This window comes from Macrosteles quadrilineatus, unplaced genomic scaffold, assembly GCF_028750875.1.
Source record: "Macrosteles quadrilineatus isolate MER2022 unplaced genomic scaffold, UCM_ALF_1.0 Scaffold_1__1_contigs__length_201487025, whole genome shotgun sequence".
In the NCBI taxonomy this organism is placed as follows: domain Eukaryota; kingdom Metazoa; phylum Arthropoda; class Insecta; order Hemiptera; family Cicadellidae; genus Macrosteles; species Macrosteles quadrilineatus.
This window is the reverse complement of record NW_026542594.1, coordinates 19646886-19665803: the sequence shown is the minus strand read 5'-3', so window position 1 is coordinate 19665803 and position 18918 is coordinate 19646886. Positions and strand designations below refer to the sequence as shown.

At 33.6% G+C, this 18918-nt stretch overlaps 1 protein-coding gene across 10 annotated transcripts in view; it reads right to left on the bottom strand.

Moving 5' to 3' along the window:
• Positions 1–18918, bottom strand: part of LOC129004706 (protein retinal degeneration B) — a 265785-nt gene that overhangs the window by 182101 nt on the left and 64766 nt on the right. For all 10 annotated transcript variants that reach the window (XM_054433336.1, XM_054433276.1, XM_054433310.1 and 7 more), the window contains exon 2: positions 17204–17281. The gene's annotated coding sequence lies outside the window, so the exon portion shown is untranslated. The remainder of the gene's footprint in view (positions 1–17203; positions 17282–18918) is intronic.

The following is an 18918-nucleotide window of genomic DNA, read 5'->3' as shown; positions in this document are numbered from 1 at the left end:
CTCTGGGGCCATTCTTCTGGTGTACGTAAAATTCTAGTGTTGCAAAAGGAGGCTGTCAGGGTGCTGAGTGAAGCCCAGTACCTGGAACACTGCCGTCCTCTGTTCCAACAAAACCGCATCATGACTGTATACAATGTATATATCTTTCAATGTCTTTTAGAAATTAAGGCAAATGAAGTGCACCTTTTGAGAAACAACCAAGTACATAACTATGCCACAAGAAATTGTTTAAATGTTTTTGCACATAGACACAGGCTGAGCAGAACAATTAAATGCTTCCCTGTTTCAGGTTACAGATTTTTCAACCACCTACCAGTAGCCATAAGGGACTTGCCTATTTCAAGGTTCAAGGCAGTAATGAAGGACTGGTTGATAGAAAACCCTTTTTATGACCTGTCTGAATTTTATAAAGTAGGACTACCAGTTTTGTTATAGGTAATGCTCATGCACTGACTGCCTTGCATGGCTATTTTCTTGCCTGTTTTTTTTTTTTTTTTGCATGGTTTTGCTACAGTTTTGTTTTGCATGGTTTTATTTGTTTCCTTATTATTATATTTATCTAACTTGCATTTATTTGTGAATCAAGAGATGGACTATTTATTATTTACTTTGTATTGTTAGTGACTTAGCCTATTGCTTTTGCTTAATGGCCAAATAAATCATTAAATCATTGGATTAAATCATTGAATCATTTAATATCAAAATCATAATTATTTGGTACCGTTCCAACATTGTACGCTCGTACAACAACGATTGTTATGAGGCGACACATTCAAAGTGACAATTCGCACACCCAGTCAGGTATTGGCTATTGGCTATTGACAGGCTTCCCCAATATTGGATTAGCTGAGTGGCGGTATGTTACTGTCGAGTTTTCTGACTGCAGTCTAAGTTGCATCAACTCGTACGTGGTTCTAAACAATTCATTTCAAACACAAGCGATCGGGTTGCAAAATTATCATTCTTTTGAAGACATTTTTATAGTTTTCTTTCTAACGCTGTTTGGACACAGTTACAGATAACAAATTTTGAAGCAAGGTCCATCCAAAGAATCATAGCGTATGTTTAAAATCAAACCGATATACGACCTAAACACAGTACAAAGAATAAACATTCGGATGATGACCACACGGATAAAATAATACAGAGAAAGTATTACACGCTATTTAGAAACTACCACCGATTGAATAGGTATAGTATTTTACAGATGTTATTTATGTAATCTAAATTAGGTATAACAAATAATATTTTCCTACAGTTACCTAACAATGTACATGTTCTCGCACTGATTTGAGAAAGCAAAGTGGCCAATTCGCTCATCAGTGAGACAATGTTAACATTGTCTCACTCTAATTACTTTGTCTCACTCCAGATTTGCAACGTGAAGGCACGAAATAGAGAGCGCGTAACATGCAGGCAACGTCGTATGCGAGCGAAATACGTTGGCAGCACTGGCTGTAAATCAGCTGGTCAGCTGTTGTACTGTTGTATTTGTCACTTCACATTAAATGTTATATTAAGAGTTCACTTCTGTGTAAAAATAGGTTATGTTTCTTCACCAATTTATTTGTTTTATGGTAACTGTAGGAAAAGTATAATGTGCAACTCGAGTTCAAAGTACAATTGCCTCACTCGAGAAACCATTCCTCACTCGCCTACGGCTCGTGAGTAAGGATTTCTCTCGAGTGAGTCAATTGCTCACTTTTCTCACTAGTTGCACAAATAACTATTATCTTCTGCGATTGGGAATTAAAACAACTACATAAATCATCAGATTTAAATAACTAGGCATTCTGAAATCAATAATTCTATCTAAATATAGGCTATTATGAGTTAAACAAACAAGTTTAATAAGCCGTTATTAACTAAGAAAGAATATTTTTAAATTAATGTTTGTGTAGGTTGGTTATTATTTAAAAAACACGGTCTACCACTGAGTTTAAACAACGCGTTCAATTATTCTCAACCTATTGTAAAATTTGATTTATCTTGTATGATAGTATCGTGTTAACAACACACTTGGTCGTCATGTTGTATTGTTCGGCATGTTGGAAACTACATTGGGTATATAATTTCCAAAGTAAGTTAGCCTAAAGTAGGGGTGTTTGCGTTTTCGTGCACACAAAAGAAACCCCAATTCGCATAAGAGTGTCATAAAAAGAAAGATTTCAGAATGCATCCTCAAAAACTGCCTGATATTTGTAGAAAATGAAGACGAGCAATAAACGCCCGAAACGCACGAACAACTTCTTCTGGCAATGTCTTAAAATAATTGAATGCAGAGCACTTGATTGAAAACAATGCTTTTCATATGTGAAATGTAAAACATATTGAGCAATTCTCTCAGCAGGCAAGTCTTACAAAATTACATCTGGATATGGATCCATGTAGGATTATTTGTCTGAATTGCCAAATCTGGCCAAGATTGAGAAAATGTTGATTGGTCGGGTTCAACCAAAACTGTTGGTTCACCAGATGACATTAGCAAGCAAACATAGAAAAATTAGTTAGCGATAATGTATGTAATGTTAACATCTTTACTTATGAAAGTTGTAGATGTTGATAATTCTGATACAAACCAATAAGTTAAATTGATGAAATAGTAGTATTATATATGTACATATATATATATATAATAAAATTCATAAAATTATATATATATATATACATTGTTATAATTTATTGCTTTAATCATGATACGTGATCGCTCCGCTCAACTGGCTTTCACTGGCATGAATGCAATCCTAGTATATATTTGTTTACAATTTGTGTATACTTAAAATGTGTTTGGATTAGGGCACACATCTTAAAAATTAAAAATTTTTTGTTACAAAACGAAGAGATAAATTGTATATTTTTGCCGAATGCTCACACCATTTACTTTTCATGAATTTTGAAATCATGATTTAGATTACTACACTATCCTAACTATGTTGCTTTCTAATCTAGAGGTAGCTGCTACCAACGATATAAACAACTCACATCGTTGGCTGCTACCTATCTCTATCATTAGTTTTAGATACTTCATGCACTTGATGTAGATTTCACATTCAATCCCAATAATGAATCATTTTTATGAGCGATTCATGGTCAATAGATGTAGAGATACTTTCATTGATCTTTCTCTTAACTTGCCCTTGACATAAACATAAATTCCAAGCCCTTGTTTAATTTCATAAAATTTAGTAGTTGTAAATTGATACACAAATACAGGGTTATTCACCCAAAGTGTTACAGTAGGTAAGTTGTTAGGATGGTCGTTAGGCGTTTATTTTACAGGGTACTGTACTTTAAATGAACAACTTCCATTCTTTTTTGTGTCATTTTACGAAATGGAAATTAGAAATTTTGCCTGGTAAAATGTTTGGTTGTTGTTACTTTATTAAGGTAGTTATTTTTGCTAGAATTAGGAACTTAAAACCTAAATATAAAATATCAACACTTTGGTAAAGGAAAGGACGTAATGATAGCGTATTTTGTACTCCTCTGGGAGAAGGACTAAGGATAGCGCCAGATATCGGGGTTTTATGGGGCATAAACCGAGTCCTCGTAAGCTCCAGAAAGACCCTCCGAGTCTGCAATCATCACTGCTGCCAACAGTTAAACCCCTAAGTTTCACTTCATACTATATAATGTATTAATCGTGAATTTGGATGGCTTAAAAACTAAATACTAGTTGGATTCTCTCACTCTATCTTTGCACTTTTTACCGTCTTTGTATTATTGGTGATCGTATCGTTTCTTTGCTTGAACCTTTTTTGTCCACTCGTTCAATGGACCCTTTGTGTCTTCCAGCATAGGACTTAAGATATTGAAGATTCTTGATATTGGCTCAATGCCAGGAATAAGCACAAAACTCAAGAACTGTACTCGATTATCAAAAGCATTATCAAAATCTTACATTTTACTGCCAAGATTACAGTGAATATAGTTAGCGGTTTTTTTTAACGGAATACATTAGCCTAAAGGAGCTACTTTACTAAGTTATTATGGAATAATCATGGTCTAAGGTTTCCAAATTATGCTATGATTTTTTTATATTACCGAGAATACACACAGGGTGTTTGGTAGTCAGTGTCAAAGAGTTTAAGGCATTATTATGCACACAAATTGTGATAAAAATACTCAATTTTGATAGTTACATCTCATTCCTACTTCTAGCAATAACCGTGTTTAGATCGTTCAACAATTTTTGACATTTCCTGATAAAATCTCACATTTCTAAACTTTAAGCCAACATAATGACATTGTTAATGTTTTTTTTTCTTTTTTTTAAATCTCGTTTAAATGTTCCATCAGAAAACGTAGCCTATAGTTTGTTACAGCCCAGTTGCGAATTCGGAACAAATTTAGGAAAAATCAATAAAAAGTGCACCACAACTTGCTTAAAAACTGTGATATACAAAGTATACAAAAACTTCTCTGCATTTTAAGCTTTAAAACTATATTCAACATGTGACATTTTAACTTCTGCATGAAAACAACGTGAATCAAGAAATGTCAATTCGTTGCTTAGGCACGTACATTAACATTGACCATCATCAGGAAGACTGTTTCTTACAATATTTAACTAATATCATTGACTATTGGATGTTGGGTTTGTTATCATTGTAATATGCGTATATCTCATTACTGCATCAACTTAAGTTGTACCCTATACAATTTCTAAGAAACATATTTAGAACTCTTGTAATATCCAAAGGGAAATAGTAAAGGGTACGCCAAAGGGTAAAGACCAGAACAGTGTGCTTCCAACTGTGTAACTCCATTTTTGAGTATATATTTAACAAACTCATGAGGATCTTCGGGGATAAACCATCATCACATTTATTTTTATCCCCTCTTATTTATAGGTACCTATTAAACTTTGTTTTTAAATAGTCTAACTTTGATAATATATATATATATACATATACAGTTAACCTATAGTTCTTTGGTGGACCAAAATTGTTTTCTTAGATGACTGAATCTGGTTCTCAAGGAGCAAAATGGGACTAGTGAGACTTCTCATTAAAACAACCTCCTCGCCCACCCTTACTATCTCCCCTCTCTATCCACCCCTCTCTTCCCTTTCATCATACTATAAAAGAACTCGATGTACCAATCGCTCGTAGCATTTCCTTACTTCCTCAGTCTTTCATAAACCTCCTTCAGTAATTTCCACCGCTTCTGTTGATGGACGTTTTAATTTTCATACAAACAACTTAAAATATTCCAAGAAATGGTATTTATGCATTATATGATTTTAATATTAAATAATTTCCTAAATTTTCCATCTACATTAAACTTTCCCTTTACCGACAGTTAAATGACCATACATAATCGTCTAATTTAGAGAAGTCTTAGATCTAAAGCAGATTTAAAGTATTATTTTAATTTATTTTTTTACTATAAAGGCTTTAAAAACTCAAACGTTAAGATTTAGATTTTGTGTGGGTTGAATAATTTGGTTTTTATAGTAGAGTAAGTTTTTTTTTTTTTTCAGTAGTTTAATTTATATTTATTTATTTATTCTTTATTTTATTTTATTTTTTAGAATATACAATGCTGCGGCTTCAAAAAAGAAATATTGAAAACTGGAGGACTAATGAAACTAATGAAGATCAAAAACAAAACGTCCTTATATTATTTTATTATTTTTTTATTTGTCCTTATATTATTTTATTGTATTATTAGCCTACAGTTGCAGAGAGTTCAACAAGACACCACTACACAGTAAAACAGTTGCAGTTCGCAGCCCAAAGATTTTCATCATACTGGGATTCTCTCTATACATACATAGTGGTGGATTCTTTAATCAATAAACTGTTGATATGATAACGAGGATCGATGGAGGACGTCTGGAGTTTTGCAGTTTTCGCTGTTGAATCCAAAGTATGTCGATATATTTAAATATTTATATTGGGCTATAAGAACTTAAAGCGGCACTTCAGGGAAATCTCGACGATGCAATACGATTACGAGTTTGATCAGTGCAGGGACTTAATTTGGATTAAGTTTGTAGGTACTTCCACCAAAAAATCTCTTTAACCAAGGCGCCTTGGGTACAATGGCTATTGTCTGCCAACCAGGAAACCCAGACCTCTTCAACCTAAATTTAGAGGAATTAAAATCCAATTTAAATTCAATTTATGATTCATCGATGTTCACAGGTTAACTTTATAGGGATATTCTTTTATGTTCATTGTAACTAACTATGATTTGAAAAGTCAATGTTTGACACAAAATACGTTAAAGTCTTATATTGTAAAACACTATGCTCTTATATTGTATAATTGATTTACATCTTTGATACCTATTGTGAAAAATACTGCGGAGCATCGCGCTGCTCGGTGCCCCTAGTAATAATAATTTAGATTGATACATTTTGGCGGATCATTGGAATATAACCAACGTAACATAAAACCAGTTGGTTTTAGTGATCGTTGAATATACGGTAATCATACTTCATACTAATATTAAATTAACTGTATCAACAATCTGACACATACTTTCTACCATAACCTTTATCATGGGTAAGCGGTGGGAGTAACTAAGATATTTTATAGGGAAAAATCGCAAATAATAACTTTTGAACCGTAATTGTTGCAGCAATGAGGGGGGTTGCACTATTTTGTTTAGAACTAAAAGGGCCACAGAACGTTAATTTTAATCAAAACTGGATTTTTTCCTAGAATCCGATGTTTTAATGGAAAAGTAACATAAGTTACTTTAGAACCGTAATTTGTACGGAAATTGGATTTGTACCATTTTGTTTAGAATTTGAAGGACTATAACATACTAAATTTCTATCAAAATCGGTCTGGCTATTTTCGAGGAAATCCAATATTCCCGTTATTATATCGGTTTTTATGGGGAAATCGCCTTTGAAAAAAATAAATAAAATGAAACAAAAAACCGCTTGGAGATACCATGGACAGCTCATACCACATTTAATCAAAATATAGCTCTGTACACATCCACACCATACACACACACGCAAACACGACCCTCTGAGTCACTAAATATTTTGTACACGATTTATCTGTTACCCCCTCACTGTGTACCCCTCACTGCAAGATATAAGGCGTACTGAGGTTTATTTATCATCATTCTTTTTAGTGTATGGGTCAAGAAGTTGTCAAGTCCCAAGGAAACAAGATTTACGTATCCTGTGTTGATTCAGTACACAGTACGAATCCATTGCTTATTTATTTGTTTCCAAATTTATCTTTGAATCCAAACCTTAGTTAATTTTTTCGTTTGTCTTAAACAATCAACAATGTTATGAAACAAACCTAATTAACTTAAAATTATTTGAATAATTGTTATTCAGGCTCATTTGAATGGAATATATGTAGGGTTTTTAAGAAGAGGTAAAATGTGTTAATTCTTAATATTTTTGTAAACAACCTACTATGTTTGATGATTACTTTTAAATAAACATCCCTGCCGCATCAAACCTGCAGACTACTCTAATTTACATTTACCTGGTTGGATTTTTTCTAAAATATTCACTTAAAATACTGTCGGATTTATTTCCTAGTGTCCCTTTAGTTCAATGACATTAATTCTATTTTCATGAATACTTAAGTTTGCTGCTACAGTGGAGGTAATCAAGTGTGGTTTTATTGAAGTGTTAATAGTTTAATACGACAAAACAAATTTGACAGATTTCATCAAAGTATATCCCTAAACAATCAAACTACAAAAGTTTATTATTCTCCCTAAGAATAACATCAGAATTTTAAAAGTAACTTTTTTAGAATTTTCAGTGGCCACTAGGATTACAAAAACGCGTCAAAATACTAAATATTTTTTTAGGTAAAAAACAAAAGTGTTTCTTGTTATTTAAGTCTACATTAAGTTCTTAATATATCACCACCCCTTATATAGTATTTATAATTAATTGGCCTATCAAAAATCAGAATTAATAATTTTCTATCCAAGAAAATAATCCCATATAACAATAAGTGAAAGTTAGTAAACAAGGAACAGCTTTAAGTACTAGGTAAATTGTTAATTTGGTTTTAAGAAAAATAAACATCCAAAAGTATATATAATTTAGCTAACAAAGTGTTAAACGTTTTAGCATATGCCCTACTGCAATTCCATCCAATCGTCATTACATTCTACGAGTGATTTGCATTATCAATATGGCACATCTTTAAATTGTTATTAATCTGTTTTACCGTTAGGATGGTGGTGTATCGTTTCCATCACACAAAATGCCCTCACCCAGCCTACGGATGTACAAAAAGTCGTCATCTAGCATATAAATATGCAAAAAGTCCCCACCCAGGATCCGGATATACAAAAAGTCCCCACCCAGCATAAGCATATACAAAAAAAGTCCCCACCCAGATATACAAAAAAGTCCCCACCCAGGGTACGGATATACAAAAAGTCCCCACCCAGCATACGAATATACAAAAAGTTCCCACCCAGCATAAGCATATACAAAAAAGTCCCCATCCAGGATACGGATATACAAAAAGTCCCCACCCAGCATGAGCATATACAAAAAGGTCCCCACCCAGGATAATGTTTTACAAAAAGTCCCCACTCAGCATAAGAATATACAAAAAGTCCCCACCCAGCATAAGCATATACAAATACTCCCGCCGCAGCAAACCTACCGACTAAGCGAATTTCCAGTTGCCTGAATAGATTTTCAATCAAATGTATTTAAATGGCAACCCATAAGGCCCATGTTTTTTTATATCAAATTTATTTTCCGTGCTTTTTCGAGCCTATTTTAATTTATAAAGGGATTCTGCACATCTACAGGAAAATATCTTTCATTTGGTACCAACCGCGTGTAATTCGGTCCAATAGTATGGTCAGGCTAGCTGTCATAAGTTTTGCATAAGTTTTTTAGTATATAAGATTAGGTTTTATGAGTACATAGGCTTGCTGCTACATGTAGGGTAAAAAGTGTGTGTTTTTAGCCAAATATTAATAACTTGATATAAAATAAGTAAATTTACCAAGTTTGATTAAAATATATCTGTAAACAAGCCAACTACACCATTTTACAAATTATCCATAAGAATAACAAGGGAATATTAAAATAACATTTCTTTTAATTTTCTTCGTAACCAATAATTGTACAAAAACACTTTGATGTACTAAGCTATTTGTTTTTCTAAGCTCTTTAAAAATGTCTCGAGAGAAATTGGGAAATTTTGTGTTTAGAGGGTCAAAAATTAGAAAAACCAATTTATACCCCCCAATAAAACCCCCCGTAAAACCCCGTTCCCATGGTCCTATCATGCTGGTTCGCGAACTCATTCAAGTTTATCCCGCCTTACACGTTCAAACCAAATTTCATCAAAATCAGACAAAAATGACTCAAGTTATCGTGTTCACGGACACACACACACACACCCATATTTATATGTATATATACATGGATTTATATATATACACTGTATATACATGTATACAAATTTGAACGAATGGTGTTTTCGGCTGCTGGGACATCAAAATGAAAAGGCAAACCGGTCTCGGGCCTATGTCTTACCATGCCACCTACGGTAATAGCTACTTCCCTATAGGGAAATTTGCTAAAATACCCCCGCCGTAGCAAACCTGCAGACTAAGCGAATTGCCATTTGCCTGATTGGATTTACTCCAAAATATCTCCTTAAAATATCCCATTTATTCCTCATTAAAATAGCATTGGTTTAACGAGTATTTAGGTTTGCTGCAACAGGGAGGGTAAAAACGTGTTTTTTGAATGTTAATAGTTTAGTATGAAATGAATACATTTTCCAAATTTGATCAAAATAAGTTCATAAACAAGCAAAATACAACAGTTTACTTATTCTCCATAAGAATATCATGGGAATTTATTTTTTTTCCGTTAAACTATTAGGTGCATAATAAAGCTTCAATATACTAAATTATTATTAAGCTCTACAAAATGGTTTGAAAAGAAATTGCAAAATTGTATGTTTTAAGGTCAAAAATGGGAAAACTTAATTTTTACCCCATAAACCCCCGTTCCCATAGTCCGATCATGCTGGTTCGCGAACTCGTCCGAATAAATGAAGATTTACACTTTTATACCAAATTTCACCAAACCAATACCAAAATTTTATACCAGAATGCACTGTAATCAACTCAATGTTTCACTCTTATTAAGGGTAGAGTTTAAAATTTGTATGCAATTTTTCTATTTTTTACATAATTTGGACAGCTGTATCATAATAAGTTGAAAGTTTACTGGAACTTAAATAATAAAAGCCCCCAGCGCTTAAAAAGGGTGAAAAAAACATTTTTTTGAAACGTTTTAAACCTCTATAATGACCCGATCTTGCCGGTTCGCGAACTAATTTAAGTGTGTCCAGCTCTAATACATTCATGCAAAATTTCATCATAATAAAGGCTATAATTACTCGAGTTGACGTGTTCATGGACACACACACAAACCTAAATAACAAAATGTAAAAACATGAAGATTTAGAAATATAATCATACGGATAAAATAAAACACGAGGATCTTGAAATTAAAATTATTAAGGATCCAGGTGAGATGCAAGTATCACACTTTATCTTCAAATTCAATTTTTTTTTCTAATGATATTGTACAGTAACAACATTCTCTCGGCCGTGGACGTACCAAAGCGACTGTTATCAAGAGATAACCAGTTGATAACGTCGACAGTTTGACAGATGTATAACCGCTACAAAGAGATCGTGCCACACCCGACACCCCGGACCCTGCCATTGCCAAACTGTGCTAGAGATTGTGCAACAACACACAAGATTACATATTACACCATTGAGTATAAACCTAGGGTTAGGTTTATACTCAATGTATTACACGTAGTTTGGTTTGGTCTATTACTACACCAGTTGGTCGACACGGTGATCAGAATAGTCTCTTGGTCTCTCGACTGATTTTACAATCTCGGAATGTTGATGTTCAGAATGCACCTGACGCTCACTTGAGTAGGTCGGATGTTAAATCATCACGATATAACATTTTAACTCATAATGATAAACTTGGAGCTATGTTGATCTTCTTTTTACTTGTTTATATTGTGGATCAACAAATAAATGGAAATCGGTTTCAGCTCTTTCGATGGCGGTTTAGATATAACGGAAATTTGATGGTATGCAATAAATCTCATCTCAGCCTGTTATCATGGCTACCCCAAATTACAAGAGTTAACGGGTTTCAGTTAAAAAGATACTAACGTGCAACTTTGGAATATTGCCATATTTTGCTTAAGGGGGATCCGCCACCACTAAAATGGGTGTTTTTTTATTTTTTACAATTTTCCAAAAATGTCATTTTCTTTTTGTGTATGCTTTTGACAATATCCATGTGAAGTTTCATGCATATCTGACCATATTTACTATTGGTACCTTGACCACAAAACAAAAGTGAGAATTTTCGGATTTTTAGTTTTATTTTTTTAATCATCTATATATTCCCTATAATATAGTAAAGAATGATTTGTATATATAAAAATGGCATATTTATCACATACATATAAACACTTAACAGTTAAAAATGCTATAATGCACCTGAGCTATATGAATATAATATGTAACCAGCTGTTTGAGAAAACAGCTGGTTTGGGCAAACCAGGTGTTCGCGGACTTTGGACGCAATTTCCCAAAAGTCGTATTTTTTTAACATCTTGTTAAATAAAATCAAAAGTATTTGAGATAGCCAATTCAAAATTTTACCACATCATCCCCATACTATGAACTATATTTAATGGTATAATAAGCCTTATACAATCAAAAATAAATATATTTTTAAATATTTTTGGTAAAAGTTTAAGGTCAAATTTTTTACACTTTATGAAAATTGCTATAATTTTTGTAACAATTGCGTTACTATGGTTATTATACCATTAAAGTTACAGTAGGTTGTAAGGAACATGAAAATACTTAGTTTTTTTCAAATATATTAATAAATAAAAAAGTTATTTAAGCTTTTCTTTCCCCCACTCCGAAATTTATATATGTATATATAATATATATGTAGGTATATATAAACAATTTTTTGGTCATATTCCTATTATATAAACGCTAAATAACTAAATACCCCCGCCGCAGCAAAACCTGCAGACTAAGCGAATTTCCATCTACACATCTGGAATTCCACTAAATTATTCCCTTAAAATTGTCAGATTTATTTCCTATTTAAATATCATTAATATTAATGAGTACTTAGGTTTGCTGCTACAGGGAAGAAAATAGGGGGTTTTTATTGAAATATTAATAGCTTAGTATGAAGTAAACAAAATTTCAAAATTTCATTAAAATATGTCCATAGACAAGCAAGCTACAACACTGTATTTATTCTCCATAAGAATAACATGGTAATTTTAAATTTACACTACTTTGCGATTTTTGCGTAACCATTAGGCATGCAACAATGCTTAAATATACTAAATTATTTGTTTTTTTGAGCTCTACAAAATGGTTTAGAAAGAAATTGCAAAATTTTATGTTTTCAGAGTGAAAAATTAGAAAAACCCATTTTTACCCCATAAAACCCCCCATAAACCCCTGTTCCCATAGTCCGATCATGCTGGTTTGCAAACTCGTTCGAATAAATGTAGGTTTACACATTTATACCAAATTTCATCAAAATCGGATAATTTTTGCTCGAGTTATCACTAACGGACACATATATATATCTAATATATAAAATTCTCGTGTCACAGTGTTTGTCTGCAAACTCCTCCGGAACGACTTCACCGATCGTTATGAAATTTGGTGTGTAAATTCTGTAGGTATGCGAATTGGACGTAAACTATTTCCCGTTTCGAAATTCTTAAAAGGGCTCCGCCCCAGTGGCTCTGGAGTTTCCCATGTTAACCTTATGAGAAATGGAATTAATGAATCTTAACAGCTGTTTCAATTAAACAAGTTGGTTCTGTTCTATGATGTTCAATAGCATTAAAGTTACAAGGATTACCAACAGGGTGCAGCACTATTATTTCTTTTACATTTATGACAACAGCTAATTTGCAACCAAAAGGTGAGTGAGCGTAGCGAACGAACTTCAACCTGGAGGCGAGTTAGCGTAGCGAACGAGCTAACCTGAAGGCAAGTGAGCGCAGCGAACGAGCTCCAACCTAAAGGTGAGTGAGCGTAGCGAACGAGCTCCAACCCAAAGGTGAGTGAGCGTAGCGAACGAACTTCAACCAGGACGTGATTGAGCGATGCGAACGAGATCATCTTGAAAATTAAACGTAACGGTACTTTAATTATAAATAGTCAAAGGCAAGACAACGTCTGCCGGGTCGGTCTGTCTTAGGGGAAACCTATAACTTAGGCGATACGAAGTTCGCCGGGTCAGCTAGTATATATATATATGTGTGTCCGTTAGCGCGATAACTCGAGCAAAAATCATCCGATTTTGATGAAATTTGGTACAAACGTGTAAACCTACGTTTATTCGAACGAGTTCGCGAACCAGCATGATCGGACTATGGGAAAAGGGGTTTATGGGGGGTTTTATGGGACAAAATTTGGGTTTTCCCATTTTTTACCCTAAAAACTTAAAATTTAGCATTTTCTCTTCAAACCATTTTGTAGAGCTTAAAAAAACAAATAATTTAGTATATTGAAGCGTTATTATGCGCCTAATGGTTACGGAGAAAATTCCAAAAAACTGTAAATTTAAAATTCCCATGTTATTTTTATGGAGAATAAGTAACCTGTTGTAGTTTTCTTGTTTATGATCATATTTTGATCAAATTTGGGAAATGCATTCATTTCATACTAAACTATTAACATTTTACAAAAAAAAACACCTTTTTACCCTCCCTTTTGCAGCAAACCTAAGTACTCGTTAAACTAATGTTATTTAAATGGGAATAAATGTGATATTTTTAAGGAGACATTTTAGTGTAAATCCAATCAGGCAAATGGAAATTCGCTTAGTCTGCAGGTTTGCTGCGGCGGGGGTATTTTTTATTTCGTTGTTATTACGTAACCAGCATGGCAACCCATAAGGCAAATGTTAATTATTTTAACATTTTAAATTCATTTTTTGTGCTTATTTTTGAGCCTATTTTAATTTATAAAGGGTACATCTACAGGCAAATATATTTCAAATAGTATGCGTAGATTTTTCCTGCGATGCACACGAGCTGAGAAAAAAGGTTTCCAATAAACATGCTTGCCTATTAATATATATATATATATAGTAATCATCATTATTTATTATCTAAAAAAATGCTTATCAAGAAATTAAAGAGGATATTACGTTTTACTCGGGTAATACCAAAGACAAACCCTGCTGTTTAAACAGACGTTATTCTAAGAAAGGTAATTTACACATATGCGCAGGGATCGATTACAAGGGGAAAACAGAGGAATGGCGTTCTAAAAACCATCTATATAATTAATACGCTACATGTCGGTTGAACTACTCCGCCATTTTTTAACCGATTTTATCCATTGACGTCTCATTGGAAAGAACGTGTCGCGTAGATTTGCAAACTGGTCTTACATTTTTGAAAAAGTCCCTTGGGCTTTGCCCTAGTGGCTTTGAAAGTTCCCATGTTATCTTTGTGAAGAACATACTTGTTTACATTTTGATCAGCTGTACAATTTAATTGCTGTATTTATTTTTCAATTCAACTAAACGCATTGGACATTTACTGATTTTGTTGAAATTAAATATTAACTATTTTAATTTAAAATGTAAAAAGTCGAGAAAGCCTGGGCAATTTGATATATTTTACCTCCTATATAATCAAGAACGCCTACAATATGAAGATTCACACAAACAATTAACAAGGATGTTGGCCGAAGTGTTACTATTTTGTAGGAAACACGGACTTAACCTTATGATGATAGGCAAAGGAAAACACTCTAAGGCTGAATTAAACTGTTACGACAAGGTCATTAAATATGTTTTCATAAAAGTCAAGTGATTTTAAAATAATATGACTACATCCAAGAAACCTCAATAAAACTTTCATTGAAGGATTTGCATTATTCACATTTAAGGGAAACAAAAAACCATCTGAACAACATTAGGCCTTTCAATTCTGCATTTTTTTCTGGTAAATATAACCATTAAGTATACAAGTATATAATTGAGTATACGTGTATACTCAATGATATAACTTACGTTATAACAATAACTAGCCAAATTATTGCCAATTGAAGCAAATACAATTGTGATAGAGAGGTTATGCAGAAAATCAGGCAGTTCTTAAGTAATGTGAACAAAATGTTATCGCTATAAAAAATGACTGAAATTTGTAAACGTACTGGCGGACAATGGGTAGTTGCAGACTACATTATCATTGACGAAGATCAACATGGACAACCTAATGCGGCTATAAGTGGGAAATATGTGTAGAATACACTAAAAACCAGATCAGCTTTTGGAAATTATAAAATAACTAGTGAACCTGTGCGGCTCAATGCCCCGCAAAAAACATATGAATTTAGAAAACAAATTCATCGCGTTAAATATATTGACTCGAAGTCGAAAATTAAATACAGTAATAATAGAAGGGAAGCAGTCCAGTCATTTTTAGCTGTATTCTTGTGCTGCAAATGCCAAAGATAACCGAAATTAGCATCTTTCCATTTTAAAAGGTAAGTTTGTTTCAGACGGGCAAATTTTTATCCTCGAAATCAAAATATGTCCCTACTCACTTGTTCCAGTTAGGACTTTACATTCTACTTTACATTGTTGTTAACCGTTCTGATCACATGAAGCCTTGTGAGGCCCTTTTTGATGTATTAATATCAATAAAACCACTGCCCCCTTTTATTAGTATAATCTGTGTCTTGGCAATCCACTGACCTCTATATTTAAAAACTCAGTTGGAATTTCTAGATGGGTGTCTCCGCCTTCGTCTGTTTTCGAGGACTCACTCTTCTTCCTCTTGGCATACTGACAATTAATTACCTAACTTTTCAAGTTCATGTAGTAATTCATTAATACTGTTAGTTTACATAGAAAATTAGATAGAAGTTACTTGGCTTGGTGCTTTCAAAACTGCTAACTCAAAATACACCCAAGTAAAAAAGAATCAAGTTATTGGTTAAAAAAAACTATGTTTGTGTAAAAACATTATTTACATGAAATAGATGATTTATTTGATTTCACGATCAGCTGTTTCGTTTCTAATGAATTAGTAATGTCAAAGATTTGTGATTTTAAATACATCAATTATTATAATAAGGTTTTCTAAATCATGGTAACTTATTCTCAACTAAATTTTACTATTCCCAGCATTAAAATAAAGTAGTGAGATCCATTATGAGTAAACTTTAAGGTACACAATCCTTGATTGAAATGTAGTATACATTAACAGTCATAATACACAGCAATTATTATGTAGTAAACTTTGACTATTTTCAAGTAACAAACATATGTTTGTGTAAATAAAAATTATCTCCCATGTTATCCTTATGGAGAAATACGAAACTTTAAAGGGCCCCAGGGCCTCACTCTCTAATTATTTCCCTAAAAAGAAAGTTTCCTGCACAACTTCACGTTACGCTCTTTCCAATGACACCAAAAACTTGTCAATCGGTTCAATAGTTTCGGAGGAGTAATTGTCACAAAAAACCTGCTTGCGTATTAAATAAGTAAATAGATATAGATTTACAAGAAATGTCAATTATATGGAACCGTTGTAAGTAATCTATGACTTGAGTCTTTTAAACTCATCGGAAATTATGACATTTATTAGTTTTTAAATAAGTTAGGCCTATTTGATTTTAAATCACTACTTTTAACAACTTTACTTCTTTGTAATTGCTCGATTTCGAGCAACATCTACACTAGTTATTTTTAAACACACTGTATATATTTTAGTTAGCAAAAGGAAAACATAAAAAAAATATTTAACAGCTGTATCTACGCCAAATTTTGAAAGCAGCAGACTGTTCAAACCCTTGTCTTGTTATTATCTAACGTCGACCATTTTGTTTTTGCTACTATAAATTCATAGACTAATGACAAATAATGCCTTTTGGGGGTCTGCAAACGATCTCGCTTGGAATCGAACCAACGCAGATTTCATGTAACCACTCGGCTACTCAGACATAAGCAAATTATAAAACATATCGAGATGTTTCAGTCCAGGGAGCCGAAACCGCACCACACTGGGACTGTTATAGGACCAAGTACTCAACTGCCTCGAATCTTAAAAGCTTAGATAAATGTTTAAGTTATGATTTTGTCAGGGGGAGGACAAGCCCAGTGGTGACTCACCAGCGTGTTCAGTGAAGGACTCGCGGACCTAGAGTGACTCATCACATCGCTGTCTTCACCAACACTTGCCACTCGCCACTGAAACAAACATTATTGTCTGATTAGCTTACAAAGTTCAATGACTGATTTATACATACATTTTCATTACTGTACTAGCAGTGTACCCGTCCTCATACGGCATTGGTGTGTAGGTGTAACGAGCTTATTGCAGTGATGCCTGGTGATTTGAGTTTGCAATGGTGGAGGACACAGTTTATGTAGTACGAGTTTATAGTGCAATCCGAACCACATTTTTTCCTTGTAATTAACGAATTGGTCTAATTATCAGGATAGTACTGCGGATAGTCGTAGTACTCACTATTGCGGACGTTAATCCACACCAGGGAGCATCGCATCCACAGTGCATGCCTATAAATATCGGCCATTCGTGGCCACATACAGATTGCCCAATGGTTCAAAGGTCTTTTCTAACATACAGACTGACCAAAGGTCCTAATGAGCAGGGACAAAAAATGGGGGAGAAACTTACAGCAGCGATGACAACGTGTAGGGGAGGAGCTTTGCCTATTCATTATTCAAGTCAAGTGTGTGTCAACGCTTTCTAATCTTACCAGTCACAGAGGTGGCCAAACTCAAAAAGACGAATTTATTTTTTTTACACTGAGTTTTATGTAAGCTGATAAGTAAACAAATAAGGTTCTTACACTCAACTGTAGCTTAAATAAAACAGTAGCTACATTTTTTTTTGTAAAATTTGAGCCCAATCGGTTTCGTAGTTTTACGTGATTTATTAACATACACACAGACAGGCACAATTAGTTTTTTATAGTAGTATAGATTATACATAGTTTTTCCAAATTGTCTGGACATATTTTCTGGACTTGTTCCTTGGGCTAAGTCTTAGCCCACGTGGCGTTTAGGTAATTTCAAATTATTACCTAAACGGACTTTAGGCTTAGTGTTTACGGAGGTCAATGAGCTAACTGCAGACTGATTTACAAGGTTAGAAAAATATTCACTCTTCGCTGAGCGAAGTTTAAAACTTCATGGGCACAGCCACTTAATTTGAGAGAACTGTAAATTTCAATGCATGAGCTTTTAAGATTGTGTAATTCAGTAGTATACCATTTGTTAACACGTGCATTGCCTTTACCCAACTTAACCTTATTTTGCACTAAAGGATAAGCCTTATCAACTATCCCTACAAATGATGAAAGGAAAATATCAACAGAATCAGAAGGATCACTAATTGTATACAAAATAAGCCAATTAAAAGTGCTAATTAGATGCATGAAGTAAGTAAATCCGAAACCTTTGATAGGCCTGCTTCTTTTCAGCGGAAGAGCAGGTTCATCTGTGGTGGTTGGTCTTGTGTCCACAGTAGCATCCTAATCGCATCATGATCAGATACACGGGTTGGAACAACGGCAGCGGAGAAACGATCCACATGGATATACGTAATAAAGTTGTCAATACAGGAACCGCCACGTTTGTCTTAGAGACATAAACTGCCACATAAGTATGGGTCGAAAACGCCTAGATTTTTGTTTGTCGGTCTGTTTGTGATTTTTAAGAACTATTTCATATCTTGGGCATTTTTTGATATAGAAAATTCTAAATTTAAATAAATGTGTATTTTAGTAGGTAAAAAGAGCTTAGATAGTTTCGTTCCAATATCTCAAGCCATTTAAATATGGCGGCCATTGAAAATCATA